At 38.3% G+C, this 17055-nt stretch overlaps 1 protein-coding gene across 2 annotated transcripts in view; it reads left to right on the forward strand.

The window, feature by feature from the left end:
* The window catches only part of MAP3K13 (mitogen-activated protein kinase kinase kinase 13), a 203046-nt gene that overhangs the window by 74221 nt on the left and 111770 nt on the right, over window positions 1–17055 (forward strand). Inside the window, exon 1 of one of the 2 annotated variants that reach the window (XM_003806606.4) lies at window positions 5269–5562. The exons of the other annotated variant lie outside the window; for it this stretch is intronic. The gene's annotated coding sequence lies outside the window, so the exon portion shown is untranslated. Of the gene's footprint in view, window positions 1–5268; window positions 5563–17055 lie in introns of those variants that run through there. 2 annotated transcript variants of the gene reach the window in all.

Genomic DNA, 17055 nt, shown 5'->3' on the forward strand with positions numbered 1-17055 from the left:
TCATTAAGCTGTTAAGACTTATTCTGAATAGCACATAAAATCTCAAGCAATTGCTTTTCTCCAGCTGGCTAGATATTTTATTATCCTTTAATTAAAAATATTGAATAGTTAAGTCTAATTAACTCACAATATTCTTTAAAGTTTGCCATAATGTGTACCTTTAATATAAAGATGACTGTAGAATTTAACATGAGGCTTTAATCTTCTTAAAAGTTTACAGATATGTATTTAGTGCAAATTTTTATTTATAGCATACCTTTTCAAAAAGTGTTTGAAGTGCTTATCATAAAAAGAATGTATATAATAAGGTTAACCATAGAGTAATCCAACCCAAAACAAGGAAGAGAAAGCAAGTATGCATGTAAATATATACTTTTGTGCTTAGCTTATTTTAAAGCATATGAATTTTAAAGTTGGCTCTGAGCTTCCCAGCAGCAGGGTCGAAAAAATGAAAATTCAGTGGATTACATTGTTATCATCTAAAAGGTAGACAGACACCTAATAATTCTTCAAGAACAGAAAATTTTTCCTTCATATTAAGTCGTAAAACAAATTCTTCATGTGAATTCCTTACATGGGAGATATCATTCAAGATAATGGACAACACAGAAGCAATATGAATCTTCCTTATAATAATTTTTAATAAAAGCAAGACCACAACACTCAATGATAGTTATTCTTCTAAGGGGTATTAGGCTAATGATATTTAGATAGCATGTAGCTTTCTGATGATCTCCCTTGACACAAGGATAGATTTAAGTGAACTTATAAGAATGTTTTTCCTTAGATGTTTCTTAAAAATCACTTTCTCAGATAGGCATTTAATGGGAGCTGGACAGAGAAAAAAATGGCAGTATTAATAATAATCTGCTGAGGTCTTTGAATATTGAAATTCAGTTATTGACCAAGGCTCCATATACTTTGGAGTGGAAATAGGTTAACATTCTGATATGAAAGTGGAGAATTCTGACCAGTATTCCCAACTAGGAGACAGATTGTTTTCCAGATTAATTCACATCATTTTATACAAACTACATCTTTATGTAGAAAAATGTAGCTGCTTTTTAAAAACAATGAATAGAGCTCTTGATCAGCTAGCATAGCTACCTGAAGGTTCCCCTGATCTGTTTCAGAACCCCAAAGATATTCCCCAACCACCTGAAGGAAAATGACTTGGATGAACTTCCCTTTGGAAGTTGGGTCACTAATAGATATTTTTAGAATTTCCTGAAAAGATTTTGTATTAGTCTGTTTTCAGGCTGATGATAAAGACATACCTGAGACTGGGCAATTTACAAAAGAAAGAGGTTTAATTGGACTTACAGTTCCACATGGCTGGGGAAACCTCACAATTATGGTGGAAGGCAAGGAAGAGCAAGTTACATCTTACACGGACGGCAGCAGGCAAAGAGAGAGTGAGGAAGATGCAAAAGTGGAAACCCCTGATAAAACCATCAGATCTTGTGAGACCTATTCACTACCATGAGAACAGTATGGAGGAACTGCCCCCATGATTCAATTACCCCCCACCAGATCCCTCCCACAACACATGGGGATTATGGGATTACAATTCAAGATGAGATTTGGGTGGGGACACAGAGCCAAACCATATCAGATCTGTTCAAGCTTTATTATAAGCAAAATAAAGATGTTGTATTAGTTCCTGTGGTTCTGATTCCTGGATCTGCACAGTTGTTGAAATTTCCCTTGTTGAGAGAGTAGCAGGGTCTCAATAACAAAATAAAACCAGCTACCAGTATCATTTACTGAGTATCTTCTGTATGTAGGTACTGTGTGCAAATCTTTACATGTGTTATAATATTACTTTAACCTTCACACAATAATATAGGCCATTATAATCCCCATTCTAATAATGAGAAAACTGAAACTCAGGTAAACCTGACTATTCATAACTAATAAGTGGCAGAAATAGGATTTGAGCCCAGATCTCTTTACCAGCTTTTAACCACTACACACTGTTATCTGTGAAGGAAATTTGAGTCTCCATGTATTAGCATTTGAGATCACTAAACTCTTTCTTTTTCCTGGTATTTCTGACAAAAATTGCCCATGGGTCATGATACTTTGGACTTCGATTCTGGCTTAAATGAGTTGTTTTCCTTTTTTAAAAACACATTTTTTTCCTCAAAAAAAAAAAAAAAAACTCCAAAACAAGAATAGCTTATATTTTATAGCAGAATTATTCTACCTTAATTTCTATATATAGATTTTTATCTAATAATGAGTTTTAAATATCTTCTTGCATAATGAGACTAGAGTCATTTTCCAGTTATTACTGAAGTTTGAGGAGATTCATTTGGTTCTTAAAAGAGCTTACTCACCTTGATAATGGCTTTGCAGTCCTCCACACTTAGTATGCCCATGTGCTGAAATTAAAAATGACTTATAATGATGGGACTTGGCTTGATATCTCTAGAGTTGCATTGTTGCATACCATAGCCACCAGCTAAATGTGACTATTTTGGAGTTAAATAAATTTAAATCACTTTACATTAAAAATTCACTTCCTCAAGAACACTAGCCATCTTTCAAATCTATGGAATGCTCCATAATCACAGCAAGTTCTCTTGGGCTGTACTTCTCTAGAGTGTACATTTTTCATGCTTCTATATCCCTTCCTACCTTCTGCTTCTAAAATGATAATGACTTCCTCCAAGACTGACTTCTATATCTTCCATAATTTGGTGAGACAGCTTATCTTTCCAATGATTTCCCATGATAGTTGACATGGAGGAGTCTTTGTTGGCCTAGTTGATGTTCCTGTGGTACAGGAAGCATGCTAACCGAGGCCAAGTTTATCATCTTACTGAAGTGGCAAGTCCATAAAGCCCCCAAGTTTTTATTTTCCAGGTTATATATTGAGCCAAGAATCTTAGGTGACTGTTATTAGAAGCATTTATAGACCCTGTTTTGTTGAATTGCTTCAGAGACTACTCCCATCCCTAGTGGACTTATTAGTAATTTTGTTGCTGTCAAAACTTACAGAAAAACTTCTACAACAGCTTTAGCTTTTTTTTTTTTTTTTTGAGAGAGGGAGTCTCACTCTGTCACCAGGCTGGAGTGCAGTGGTGTGATCTCAGCTCACTGCAACCTCTGCCTCCCAGATTCAAGCAATTCTCATGCCTCAGCTTCCCGAGTAGCTGGGATTACAGATGTGTGCCACCATGCCCAGCTAATTTTTGTATTTTTAGTAGAGATGGGGTTTCACCATGTTGGCCAGGCTTGTCTCAAACTCCTGACCTCAGATTTTATATGTATATGTGTGTGTGTATGTATATATATATGTGTGTGTGTGTGTATACACACATATATACATATACATATATACAGATTTTATATGTGTGTGTATATATTATATATATACACACACACACACACACACACACACACACAAATTGATGTTTCTTGGCTATTTTATTGACATAGTCCACAAAAAGTTTGCCTCTTTCCATTAGTTAGTCTGTATTGTTTTGGAAGAAAAAAATGTTTTCCATAAATCTGATTCTTTTAATGTATCCTGATTGGCTTTGGTTGTTGTTAAATAGAGATGTATATTCTTCAGCTTTCCATTTGTTCGTTTTTTGTTTTTTGTTTTTCTTTTTTCTTTGAGACGGAGTCTTGCTCTGTCACCCAGGCTGGAGTGCAGTGGCAAGATCTCGGCTCACTGCAAGCTCCGCCTCCAGGGTTCACGCCATTCTCCTGCCTCAGCCTCCCGAGTAGCTGGGGCTACAGGCGCCCACCATCACGCCCGGCTAATTTTGTTTTTGTATTTTTAGTAGAGACGGGGTTTCACCATGTTAGCCAGGATGGTCTCGATCCCTGACCTCGTGATCCGCCCACCTTGGCCTCCCACAGTGTTGGGATTACAGGCATGAGCCACCGTGCCCCGCATGTTCGTTCTTAAATAATGTGGTACACTGAGGCCTACTGGGCGTGTACCAATACCGTATTTGCCTTGAGCACTCCCATGTTACATGTGTAAACTTCTTTGGTCTATCTTTTTTGTAGTGATATTCCACAATAAGCTCCTTTAGAGAAGTTTGTTAACTATGTTGTTTGCCAACGATATTCTATTGCTTCAATATAGACAGTACACTGAATATCTTTGCTGTGTGTAAAATAATCCTGAAAAGTTTTCCTTTTCCAAATGAGCTAAGAAGTGTGCAATACTTACTAGTGGTCAGGTTTAGGCCCTCCAGAAGCACTTAGAAACAGGCCACCACTTTCCTTCTCTCACAGTTGTATAAATAATCTGATTGAGAAATAGAGCAGATCTCTGTTCAGAATGTTCTTGGTCACTGGACACCTCATAACTGAGGCTTTATATTAACCACGATCGTTCTAGTTTCAAGGATTTGAGGCCATTTCCCAAGTTCAGAAAAATCATGATCAGTATTTGTCAAGTATTAGTCATTGTGAAGTGTAGTGATGGGGAGTAGGGACAATAAATATATTCATCTCCAATTTTGTATAACTGAAAGGTGTAAAAATAAAGAAGAAAGAGATGCCTCTTGAGTGAATTTAATACAGCTGTTTTTGCTGTTAATAATAAAACATCTTACTGAAACCAAAATTTGTTCAAAGTTTCATTAAGTGCCCTTTTGGAGCTGTGTCTTAATCGACTGCCAGAAGTTGAATAAACCAATGAGGAAACACTGTACCCTACTTAAAAGTAGCAGTAAATTTTTCTTCCATATCCACTTTTGATACATCATGAAGGTCAGCAAGATGTTACTGCTGTGCAAAACAGCTACATTCGTGTAATATTATTTTCCATATGTCTGTTTTCTTAGTTACTAGATTATTGTTCCCATGCGTTCTTCCCGACAATTTTGCTTTTACAAGTCCCGACAATTTTGCTTTTACAAGTCGTGGTGAGCAGGGCATACATGTCCACTAGTCTGCTAGTTTTAGAAATGGTTTTCCTGACTTTGATTTGTTTTGATCGCATCAGGCATATTGCTGAACAGTAAGAAAAGGGTTGAAGAAAAGAGTTCTAATGAATAAAAGATGGGATTTCTTCTATATGCATTTTTGTTATCCTTGATTCCACAGAAATTCTATTTTGATTCCTTCATTCAATAACAATAATAATGTTTTTATGACTATCACAGCTTGAAACACACACACACACACACACACACACACACACACTCAAGCTGCCAGTCTGTCTTAAGGCAGTGGCAGATGCCTGATTGGCGGGCTCTGTTTATTCTGTGACCAGATTCCTTCTAAAAGAAGGAAGGCCATGTCTGCCTGAAGCCTATTGGCCGGGCCTACTCTGGACCCGCCCCTCTTTTTTTTTTTCATGGCACACACCACAGCGAAGTCTGTGCGGAATCCTAAACCAGCCCAATTTACATCCATTCATGAATCTGTGACGTCAGCAAGCCTTTGGGCTCCTTTGCGGTGGGCTGGAGGATTGTGTGGGTGGAATCCCCCTCCCCTTTATTTTTCCAATTCTGCAAGGCTTTTAAAATTCACCTTACATCTTTTCAAAGCAAGAAAATGGAACAGCATGTGTAGGAATTCTTCGTTGTTGTGAGTATTGCACTCTGTTTTTCCTGTTTCTTCAGTATTTATTTCACAAGGACAGACAGAGAATGTGTGATTTGAGGTGATTAGAAAGCTGATATTATTGAGGGCGACACCGTGAGAGAGACAGAGAGACAGAGGCGGAGAGAAACCCGAAACCCCGTTACAGCTAGGAGCCTCTGAAACTGACAGCTGGTTTTCCTTTGCTTGTCTGCCTGCTAGACGTGGACATTTTTCATTTACGGTTCTGCACGTTACCTCGGATGCCTGCTTGGCTTTCCTTAAAGGGAGATTCATTTCTCTGAGAGATAATGTGGATGGTATTAGCGGAAAAGCCCAGAACACCAGAAAGGTGCTGAGAAAAGCGGGGCCCGCAAGACAGAGCAGGTTCTATCCTGTGGGGCACTTGTCTTCCTTGCGACCGTCCTTTCTGCCGTTCCTCACCCTTCACCTTGCCTTTGTTTCATATTGTGTAACAGTCAGTATCTTGCGATTGCAATTTGGTGAAGATGAATACTTGTTCAACCATTTTTCGAAAGCTCTTATGACGGGAGCCATAGTGGTGTATTTATATATATTCATAGCTCTTCTTTATGTCACTCTCTACACTTTATTTATAGTGTCAAAAACCTAAAAAGCTGCATTAGAGGGAAAGGGGGAATTATCCTTAAACTTGGGTTTTTCAATATCCTCTAATGAAAACTAAGAAGTGGTTACAATGTTCCACAATTATATTGCATAGAAATGCACGTGAGTGTTTTCCTAAGATGAACTTATTAGCTGAAAATAGTTTATTCCACTGTGTTGGGGAAACATGGAAAAGTTCTGACATGTTCCATGTATAAAGTTGGTTTGGTAGTTTGCTACTGTAGTTTTAACAAAAAGTTACTATTTGTGATTGAATTTGTTTTCCAAGGGTCTGTTTATTCTGGTGAAAGTTGTGAGAGTAAAGAAGAGGGATGTGACATTGTGACATGTTCTGCCCCGGGGCAGCTCCTCAACCCGAATAATCTGACAGCATTTCCCAACTGCTTCACTTTGAGCAATTTATATGCCAGTCTGCAGCATGTACCCAGTTGTTCTTTCTCCTGAGAAAGCAAAATGCCTGATATTTCTTATAATCCAGGCTGCCATGTTTACCTTGTAAAATCAATACTTAATTTTTAGATTTTTATATTATCTTTTCTCGTGAAGCAAGACTTCTAAATTATGGCTATAATATCTTTTGAATTGTTGTTCTTAATGAATCTTCCAACTGTAAACTCATCTAATTTCAAACTTATCATACCTGAGGATGTAACATTGTCTTTTGTTTCTCATCTTGATATTACCGTCAATCATTTTGTATTTCTGAGTACATTTGAACTTGCTGGAGTAATAGAGGGAAAACCTCTGCCTGATTTTAAATCAGATCTTTGTCCTATACTCGGACAATTATGGTTTCATATTTTACTATTTTTTATTTTCTGGGTTTAACAAATGAGATAACATTTTAGACATAATATTTGTAAACATCTTGACTTATGTCAGCATTTTCCTTTTTTGTATATCTTCAGAGAGTTTGTTGAAAGTAGCAATTTCCAAGTAATTTTAAATTATTGAAGTCTACTAGCACGAAAGGTCAAATTCTTAGGATATTTAAAAAATGTTGTTAAATAATCAAACTCATCTTAAAAAATGTTCATCAGACTCTGTCTTTGATGCACATTTTGCCAAAAGAGAGCCTTATTTCTGTGAAAGAAATACAGTATGTACTTTGGATTTACTAAAGTAAAACTGTTACTTTAAGGCACAGAGCAGATATAGAATCCCCCTCTCTCTCTACTCCTAGTGACTGTATTCTACATTATATTTATCTTCATGTATAGTGTACTTGTAGGGAAAAAAACAATAACTCTTAATTGTTTAATATCAAACAATAAAATCCTGTGTATCAGTGACTGTCAATAGATGGCTTTCTGTTTAAAAACTGAAGCTACTCCAGAAGTAGGAATTAATTTATTTAGTAAACAAAGTCAGTCAAACCAGAGCCATGTCCTGGGGAACTGTCAAAAGAATGGTTCCTAAGGGCCAGAGGCCACATCCACTGGTAGATGACAGAACAACCATACTTCAGATGGCAAAACCGGTCAGTTTGGTTTGCGTTGTGTGCCTATCCTCTTTCTGTGTGCTTCAGCTGAATTAACTGCTTGGAGAGCTCAAATAATTCAAGATAGCCAAGATGACTAATTCTGCCAGGTGGCAGCCTGATCTTGCAATTTTGATTAAAATAAAGAACATTCCCCAAGAACAGTTTGTTGCAAAAAAATAAAAATAAAAAAAATCACACCCTTGCTCTGTGTTACTATTCTGTAAGAATATGGGGGAGAAAAAAATTTAGAAAATGCAGTCTTTACTCTGAAGGAATCTAGAAAGGAAAATGCCAGAAATAAACTTCAGTATTAGAATTACCTGTGGAACCTTTTTCCCTTCCCTCCCTACCTCTTTCTCCCCATCCCCTCCCCTCCCCTCCCCTCCCCTCCCCTCCCCTCTCCTCCCCTCCCCTTTCCCTTCCCTCCTTCCCTCCCTCCCTTCCTTCCTTCCTTTCTTTTCTCTTTTCTTTTTTCCTATTTAATGGTTTTTAGTATATTCACAGAGTTGTACAATCATCACAATCCATTTTAGAACATTTTCATCATCACAAAAAGAAACCACATACCCATTAGCAGTCACTCCTCATTTCTCTTCACCCCCCAGCCCTAGACAACCGCCAATCTGCTTTCTCTATATATAGATTTGCTCAGTCTGGATATTTCATGTAAATGAAATCATACAGTACATGCTCTTTTGTAACTAGCTTATTTCACTTAGCATAATGTTTTCAAAGTTTGTCCATGTTGTAGCCTATATCAGTACTTCTTATCTTTTTATTCCCAAGAAATATTCCAGTGCACCATATTTTACTTATCCATTCATCAGTTGATAGATATTTGGGCTTCCGCTTTTTGACTATTAGGAATAATGCTTCTATGAACATTTGTGTACACATTTTTGTGTGAATTTGTTTTAATTTCTCTTGGGTATATACCTGGGACTGGAATTGCTGGGTCATTAGATTACTATATGTTTAACATTTTCAGGAGATGCCAAATTGTTTTCCAAAGTGGTTGCACCATTTTACATTCCCATCAGCAATGTATGAGGGTCCAGTTTCAGCACATCCTCTTCAACACTTGTTATTATCTATCTTTTCTATTAGAACCATCTTAACAAGTTTGAAATGGAATCTCATTGTGGTTTTGGTTTATATTTCCCTAAAAGTGAATGATGTCAAGGATCTTTTTATGTGCTTATTGGCCATCTGTATATCTTCTTTGGAAAAATATCTATTTAGACACATTGTCCACATTAAAAATTAAATTATCTTTTAATCCTGACTTGCAAGTGTCCTTTATATATTCTGGACACAAGCTCTTTATCAGATGTATACTTTGCAAATATTTTCTCTCATTCCATAGGTTGCCTCCACTTTCTTGATAATATTGTTTATGGTATAAAAATTTTTAATTTTGATGAAGTTCAGTTTTATTTTCTTTTGTTGCCTATGCTTTTGGTGTCATATCTAAGTTGGCTTTGCCTGACTCGAGGTCATAAAGATTTACTTCTATGTTTTCTTCTAAGTTTTATAGTTTTAGCTCCACATTTAGATCTGTGACTCATTTTGAGTTATTTTTTGTGTGTGCTATAAAGACAGGGTTCAACTTTATTCTTTTGAATCTGGATATCCAGTTGTTTGAGTAATATTTGTTTAAAAGACTATTCTTCCCCCCATTAAATTGTCTTGGCACCCTACCAGGGAACTTAAAAAAAATACTGATGCCATGCTTCCACCTCCAGAGATTTATATTTAATTGGTTTGTGATGGGACCCAGTGATGATGTATTTTTAAAAAGCTTCCCAGCTGAGTCTAATGTGCAGCCGGGCTTGAAAACTATTGACATGCAGGGTCTTAGAACAGAAGAGAGAGAGAGACTTTCAGAATCAGGAAAGAAAATGAGCGAAAACATAGCATTCTGATATGAAAAGGAGGGAAGAAAGGAAAATTAAGAAGATTCATACCAGAAAGCTTGAGTTTTCTTGTTATTCACTCAAAGAGTGAGGGTATCATTGGAAGTTAATGAAATATGTTAAAGAGGAGGAGCTAACATTTATTAAGCACTTTCTACGTGTCTGTAAATTTTTTTTTTTTTTTAAACAAGGTCTCCCTCTGTTACCCAGACTGGAATATGGTGGCTTGATCACAGCTCCCTGCAGCCTCAGCCTCCTGGGCTCAAGCCATCTTCCCACCTCAGGCTCCGAATACCTGGGCCCACAGACACATGCCACTATGGCTGGCTATTTCTTAAATTTTTATAGAGATGAGGTCTCCCTATGTCACCCAGGCTGGTCTCAAACTCCTGTGCTCAAGTGATCCTCCTGCCTTGGCCTTCCACAATGTTGTAATTACAGACGTGAGCCACTGTGCCCAGCCTACATGGCTATAAACCTGTTGGGAGCTTTTATATACATTATTTTATTAAAATATAATCTTCATCCATCCTGGGCAACATGGCAAAACCCTGGGTCTACAAAAAATACAAAAATTAGCCGGATGTGGTGGCACACGCCTATAGTCCCAGTCACTCGGGAGGGAGGCTGAGGCATGAGAACTGCTTGAACCCAGGAGGCAGAGGTTGCAGTGAGCCTTGATTATGCCACTGCCCTCCAGCCTGGGTAACAGAACAGACCCTGTCTCAAAAAATTAATTAATTAAATGTAATCTTTGTGATATGAAGTAGGTAGTAGTATTCCCACTGTACAGATGAGGAAAAAAAGGCTCAGATAGGTCACTGACTTAACCAAAGACACCAGGTAGTATATGTTATATCTAATTTTCAAACCCAGCTTTAATTCCTAGTTCTGTTCTCTTTCTTCTGTTTACTATGGATTGTGAACATTAAGTATTGCCATGAATTGCTCTCGGTCCAGTCCAGCATGAATTTAAAATCTTCTGTAGCACTGCTCTGGAATGGGCAAAGAAAGAGTAAGGTAAGTTAGATGTTGGGGGTTATATAGGGTTAAGTGTTGGCACAGCAGGTGCAGTGGAAGGTAAGAAGTTGGAGGTAAATGAGGATTATCACATAATAACCATGGAGCCTAGACAGGCTATACTCTCCCTAGACGTAGCTAGCAGAAAAAGCCCTAAGAGGGTGGAGGGCCCATGTACTGGGCATGAGAGAATGATTGAAGGGAATGATAGAAAAGATGAACTTTCAGGCGCGGTGGCTCACACCTGTAAGCCCAGCACTTTGAGAGGCCAAGGCAGGCGGATCACCTGAGGTCAGGAGTTTGAGACCAGCCTGACCAACACGGAGAAACCCTGTCTCTACTAAAAATACAAAAAAATTAGCCGGGCATGGTGGTGCCTGCCTGTAATCCCAGCTACCCGGGAGGCTGAGGCAGAAGAATCACTTGAACCCGGGAGGCAGAGGTTGCGGTGAGCCGAGATTGCACCACTGCACTCCAGCCTGGGCAATAAGAGTGAAACTCCATCTCAAAAACAAACAAACAAACAAACAAACAAAAAAAAAAACCAAGTAGAATTAGCAAGTATAAAGGTGTTGTCATCATTTTTCTATTCATTTAATCAACAATATTGATTGAGCATTTACTATGTGTTCTAAGTATTAGGTACGCAGCAGTGAATAAAACAGACAAAAATTGTTGCCCTCTTGGAACTTAGTTTAATCTAATGAAAGGAGATGAACAGTAAGTAAGTAAATTATGTTTAGACAGTGATAAATGTTAAGGAGAATAATAAAGATGGGAGGGGAATAGAGCGTGCTGGGAGTGGGGTAAATTTAAAATGGGACTTTTGCATTGTATTGTTTATGTGCGGATATTGATTCCTCAAAGAGATGGTGAACCATCAAACAAAGGGGTCAGTGGTTGACCTAGTCAGGCACCCTGAGATGTAAAGAGAGTTTCTTCTAAGTCCTAAAAGTCAAAGTGAATATTCAGTATTAACTTTATTGTATAAGTGCCATTTTGGGGGGATTAGTGATGTTTCTGTTGGGTGAAGAACAGGGCAAGGGTGGTGCTTGGAGAGCTCTTTTAAACTCGCATGCTTCTCTATTAGAACAGATCCTCCTACATAAGTGTGTGGATGCAGATGTGTGCCCTCCCATAGTATCACCACTGAGAATCACTGCATAGTAAGGCATAGTTAATGGGTGGGATGTGTTCTGCTTCTCAGATGAATTGCGGAGAGAACCACTGATGTAGGCAATATTGAAAACACTTAAATTTCTTTTGCTTTTAAAAACACTTTAGCAGGAGTTTCACACTCACCACCTTAAACAGAGGTTGAATTGAACCCTTGGTGTATAGTAAAGTTTTTAATAAAGAGGTTCTATCATTCATCCATTTACCTGCCTTCTTTATCTAGAAGATTCTTATACTAAAATGGATAAAATCAACATGTTTTCTCTTTACCTACTGCAAGGCATGAGGATGCAATGGAAAAAGAACTGGACTAAGACTGTAGGAGTCTATGTAGCAATCAGGTCGTCCTCACCAGGTCATCCTTAGCAAGGCAGTTACCCACTTAGCTTTTTAAAAATTTTCCTAAGCTTTGGTTTTAACATGAGAGATGAAAAAATTGTTCTTAGTGATCTCAGATGTTCTTTTTAACGCTAACATTGTAAGATTCTTGGAACCTGGATGTTAATTAACAACATTAAATAAGCAAGGGACAATTTCTAAGGCAATCTGGCTAAAATCTACTTTTATTCCAATTCTTTCATAGTATTTTTTGTTTTTTGTTTTCTCGAGATGGAGTTTTGCTCTTGTTGCCCAGGCTGGAGTGCACTGGCGTGATCTCAGCTCACTGCAACCTCCGTCTCCTGGGTTCAAGCGATTCTCCTGCCACAGCCTCCTGAGTAGCTGGGATTACAGGCATGTGCCACCATGCCCAGTTAATTTTTGTATTTTTTAGTAGAGACAGGGTTTCACCATGTTGGCCAGGCTGGTCTTGAACTCCTGACCTCAAGTGATCTGCCTGCCTTGGCAGCCCAAAGTGCTGGGATTACAGGCGTGACCCACCGCGCCCGGTCCTTTCACAGTATTTTTATAGAAATTTAGCCTCCATGGCATGCTGCGACAGCTGGGGAGGAGGAGAAAGTGTCAGAATTGTTCAGATGGAGACATCTAGGTGATGGATTATAGGTTAAATCACCTTCAGATTTGCCCACACACTTTCCTTATAAGCAGGAAATAGATTCCTGATCAGTTATGACTTCAATACCTTTAGGCATGCCCATTATAAATGTCAATTGTCTTGACCATTGTTCTCTGTAGTCAAAAAAAAAAAAAAAAAAAAAAGCTTCCATTAGACTAGTGATTTGGTGATCTGGGCTAATAGGGGATGTGGCTACAGATAATCCAGTAGCCTCAGTTTGGTTGTACGTTGTAGCCTTTTCCTGAAATAACCTTTGTTAGTGCTCCTAACAAAATTCATCCTATTACCTCTTTCTGCCCATCTCTCACTACCTCCTTTTGTCTTCTAACTCGAGCTGAAGTTAGATGAAGGATGAAGACTATATTAAATTGAAAAAATGAAGACACACTAAATTCATAAATATTGTAACCAGCCTTTGTAAAAATAAGATATTATTCTGTATGATAATTGCTAGCTTTTGAAAATTGTTCTTTCATAATTTTCCCAATAACAAGTTGGTCGATAGATTGGTATTTTAAATTTGTAGATTTTGTCAAAAAAAAAGATAAATTTTAAAATTACAAAACAAAAAACTCCCTTTTCATTTGTATGTTCATTTCATCAGTTTGGAATTTTTCTTACACCCTTCTTCATTTGTATAATTGTCAAGCCAAGAGGGCTGATGTCTAGTCCTAACAGCTATAATAATTTTCATATAGCATTTTCATTTAGTAACAATACATATCTGTGTAGCAGTGTGGTAAAAACATCTTACAAAATGCAATCATGTGTTGCAGGGCAACCCTAAGAGAATGTGCAGTAACTGTACAATTTTAATTGTTTAAAAATTTTCAGGAAAAACAATGTAGAACGTCCTGCTGACAGATGGTGATTGTCTTCAGTGTGCTAATTTGCATTGTGAATTCCTGGGCTGGGGTAATAGTAGAATTGAGCAATTCTGAGGACATTTTAGTGAAATTCTGGATTCACAAAAGGCCAGAGAAGTGAAAGAATGAATTGATTCAAGGTTAAGGTAGCCAAAGATGAAGGACTGGAGAAAGATGACAGAAAAAAAGGAGAGCAGAGCCCAGGGAGACGGTAGCTCAGCTGATGAGGCAGGTGGCAGCCAGGACAGCAGTTTCCACCTTAAACAGAAGGGAGTGGATCTGGGACTCAGACTGAAAAAGACTCTTTGGAGTCCTAAAGGGGGGCTGTCACAGTTGCCATTACTAAAGAGGGCTCAATTTGCAAAATAAGCCCACTAAGGCTCCTTATTACCCTGAGGCATTGTGCCTGCATTTTTAGTAGCTGGCCTGCCTGCCTTTAATGGGACACATTAGGCTATCTGCAGGCTTGGATAACCATGGATAATTGAGACTAGTGAGATAAAGCTCACCAAAATGCAAAGCCATGATTGCTTTTTCCAGGGAAAATAATCTCTTGATTAAAGTTAGGTTAAGCATTTTACTAATTACTCACCAATTATTTCCTCTCCCATAACAAATTTAGATACTATGCACACTAAGAAGGAACAGATGCAACATACCTTTGGATATTTCCAGCCACTGCTTCCAGACCTAAATTACAGACCCACTTTCGTTTTTGCTAAGCATAGAAACTCCTGGGAAATACTCACCTGATGTTACAGCCATTAGGGCTCAAGAGCCCATTTACAAAGACATTTTACGACTTTGCCAGGTTCTCCCTTCCCCTTCCTCCTCCTTTTTCTGGCCATTTTAGCGCAGGATTCCTTCCATCTGTTTGTCTAAGAAAAAATAATAGATCATTTGCTTGTGTTAATGATTGAAGCTATGCCCCAATCTAGTCTTTTAAGTATTCTCAAAGACCTAGAGACAGACTAGACCAGGTTTCTTGGAGAAAGAAAAACAGTCACATAATCCTTTATATTTTCTGTAATAATTTCTTTTCTCCAATCAGGGCTTCTACCATAACACATTGAAAAGTACTCACTCATCATCTGCTCTCCTTTGATTAAAAGGTTATCTACATTGATGATAAGGATTTCTTTTAACTGAATCTTAGACCTTTGATACCAGATTTTGTTAAAGCCAATCTGCTTTTGTCACAAATTTTCTTATAAATAGCCTTTATCTTTTTTCTGCTAACTATTTAATAGGCTATGGAATGGCTTTAAAAACAAAGAAGAGCCAACCAGTTCTAATAGACTTTGACCATATCTGAAATGTAAAGAGAGATGATAAGATAACCTTATTATTAATGCAGAGCAAAGAGGACCCTAAGATAAGGTCCCTCTTTTTCCCCTGCCAGGAAAAGGAAGTCACTCCAAGGGAATACCTGTACCTGAGACTGTCCTGCTAAAGCTTCACCAAGCTCATGAGAAATATGAAATGATCATTTTGATCTACCTGAAATACATAGAACTTGTACCCAGTAATTCTTTACATTGACAAATAGTTATGGACTTGAATTGGCTGTGTGCTGGACTTGAAGTTTTGGGGTAAGGAAATGATAGTCTTGAGAGTTCCATGTTCTAAGAAATCGCTTCTGGTTTATTCTTGGGTAGTGATAGCCAAGGATTTGTCAGAGACTGGGAAGCTAAGCTTCTGGGCCTTGTTTTGGACCTGTGCTTTCATAGCTGTATATTATTTTTCATCACAGGAAACTGAAAAAGTAGAAACAAACAAACAAAAATGTATCTTTGATACTTTTTCCAAATTCCTCAGATTCTCCTATTTTTGTATGTAATTCATAAAATATAGTTTATGAAAAACTACTCAATGTTTTTCAGCTGGCTCACGCTTGTAATTCCAGCACTTCAGGAGGCTGAGGCGGGTGGTTCACTTGAAGTCAGGAGTTCGAGACTAGCCTGGCCAACATGAGGAAACCCCGACTCTGCTAAAAATACAAAAATTAGCCAGGTGTGGTGGCATACGCCTGTAATCCCAGCTACTCAAGAGGCTGAGGCACAAGAATCACTTGAACCCAGGAGGCGGAGGTTGCAGTGAGCGAGATCATGCCACTGCACTCCAGCCTGGGTGACAGAGAGAGCCTCCATTTCAAAAAACAAACAAACAAAAAGAATATTTTTCTGATACTTTAATGATAGAGTGTGCCTAAATAACAAGAGAACAAAACTTTTTTTTCTATTTCTGTTTCTCAATTCCCATCCATATTGCCCTACCCCTGCCAACCATGACTAGTTCTCATCAACCTGGTTAGCCTGGTCCTATACAGTGAAAAGGATTTTTTTTTTTTTTTTTTTTTTTTTGAGCAACAGCGGCTGTTTATTTCACCTGGGTGCAGGTGGGCTGAGTCCGCAAAAGGAGTCAGCAAAGGGTGGTGGGGTTATAATTAGTTCTTATAGGTTTTGGGATAGGTGGTGGAGTTAAGAACAATGTTTTGGGGGCAGGGGGTGGATCTCACAAAGTACATTCTCAAGGGTGGGGAGATTATAAAGAACCTTCTTAAGGGTGGGGGAGATTACAAAGTACATTGATCAGTTAGGCTGGGGCAGAAACAAATCACAATGGTGGAATGTCATCAGTTAAGGCTATTTTCACTCCTTTTTGTGGATCTTCAGTTACTTCAGGCCATCTAGATGTATACTGCAGGTCACTGGGGATATGATGGCTTGGCTTAGGCTCAGAGGCCTGACATTCCTGTCTTCTTATATTAATAAGAAAAATAAAACAAAATAGTGGTAAAGTGTTGGGGTGGCGAAAATTTTTGGGGGTTGTATGGAGAGATAATGGGCGATGTTTCTCAGTGCTGCTTCGAGCGGGATTAGGGGCGGCATGGGAACCTAGAGTGGGAGAGATTAAGCTGAAGGAAGATTTTGTGGTAAGGGGTGATATTGTGGGGTTGTTAGAAAAAACATTTGTCATATAGAATGATTGCTGATGGTCTGGATACAGTTTTGGATGAATTGAGAAACTAAACGGAAGATACGAGGTCTGAATAAGAGAAGGAGAAAAACAGGTATTAAAGGACTAAGAATTGGGAGGACCCAGGACATCCAATTAGAGTGTCCAAGGGGGTCCAAGGGGGGTTAGCGTAATTACTTACTTGGTTGGCAAGCTTTTAGGCTCTATCTTTGCGTTTTTTTTAATGTCGTCATATACCAGGCCAGATTGATTTAGGTAAAAACAGCACTCTTCATTTAAAAACATAGAGTCCCCCCTTTTTTTTTAGCAGTGAGTAAGTCAAGACCTTGGTGATTTTGGAGGAAAGAGAAATACAAAGCCAGCAAAAAGGATTAGAAATGGCTAGGAGAGAGTGGC

The sequence above is a fragment of the Pan paniscus genome, chromosome 2, assembly GCF_029289425.2.
Source record: "Pan paniscus chromosome 2, NHGRI_mPanPan1-v2.0_pri, whole genome shotgun sequence".
In the NCBI taxonomy this organism is placed as follows: Eukaryota; Metazoa; Chordata; class Mammalia; order Primates; family Hominidae; genus Pan; species Pan paniscus.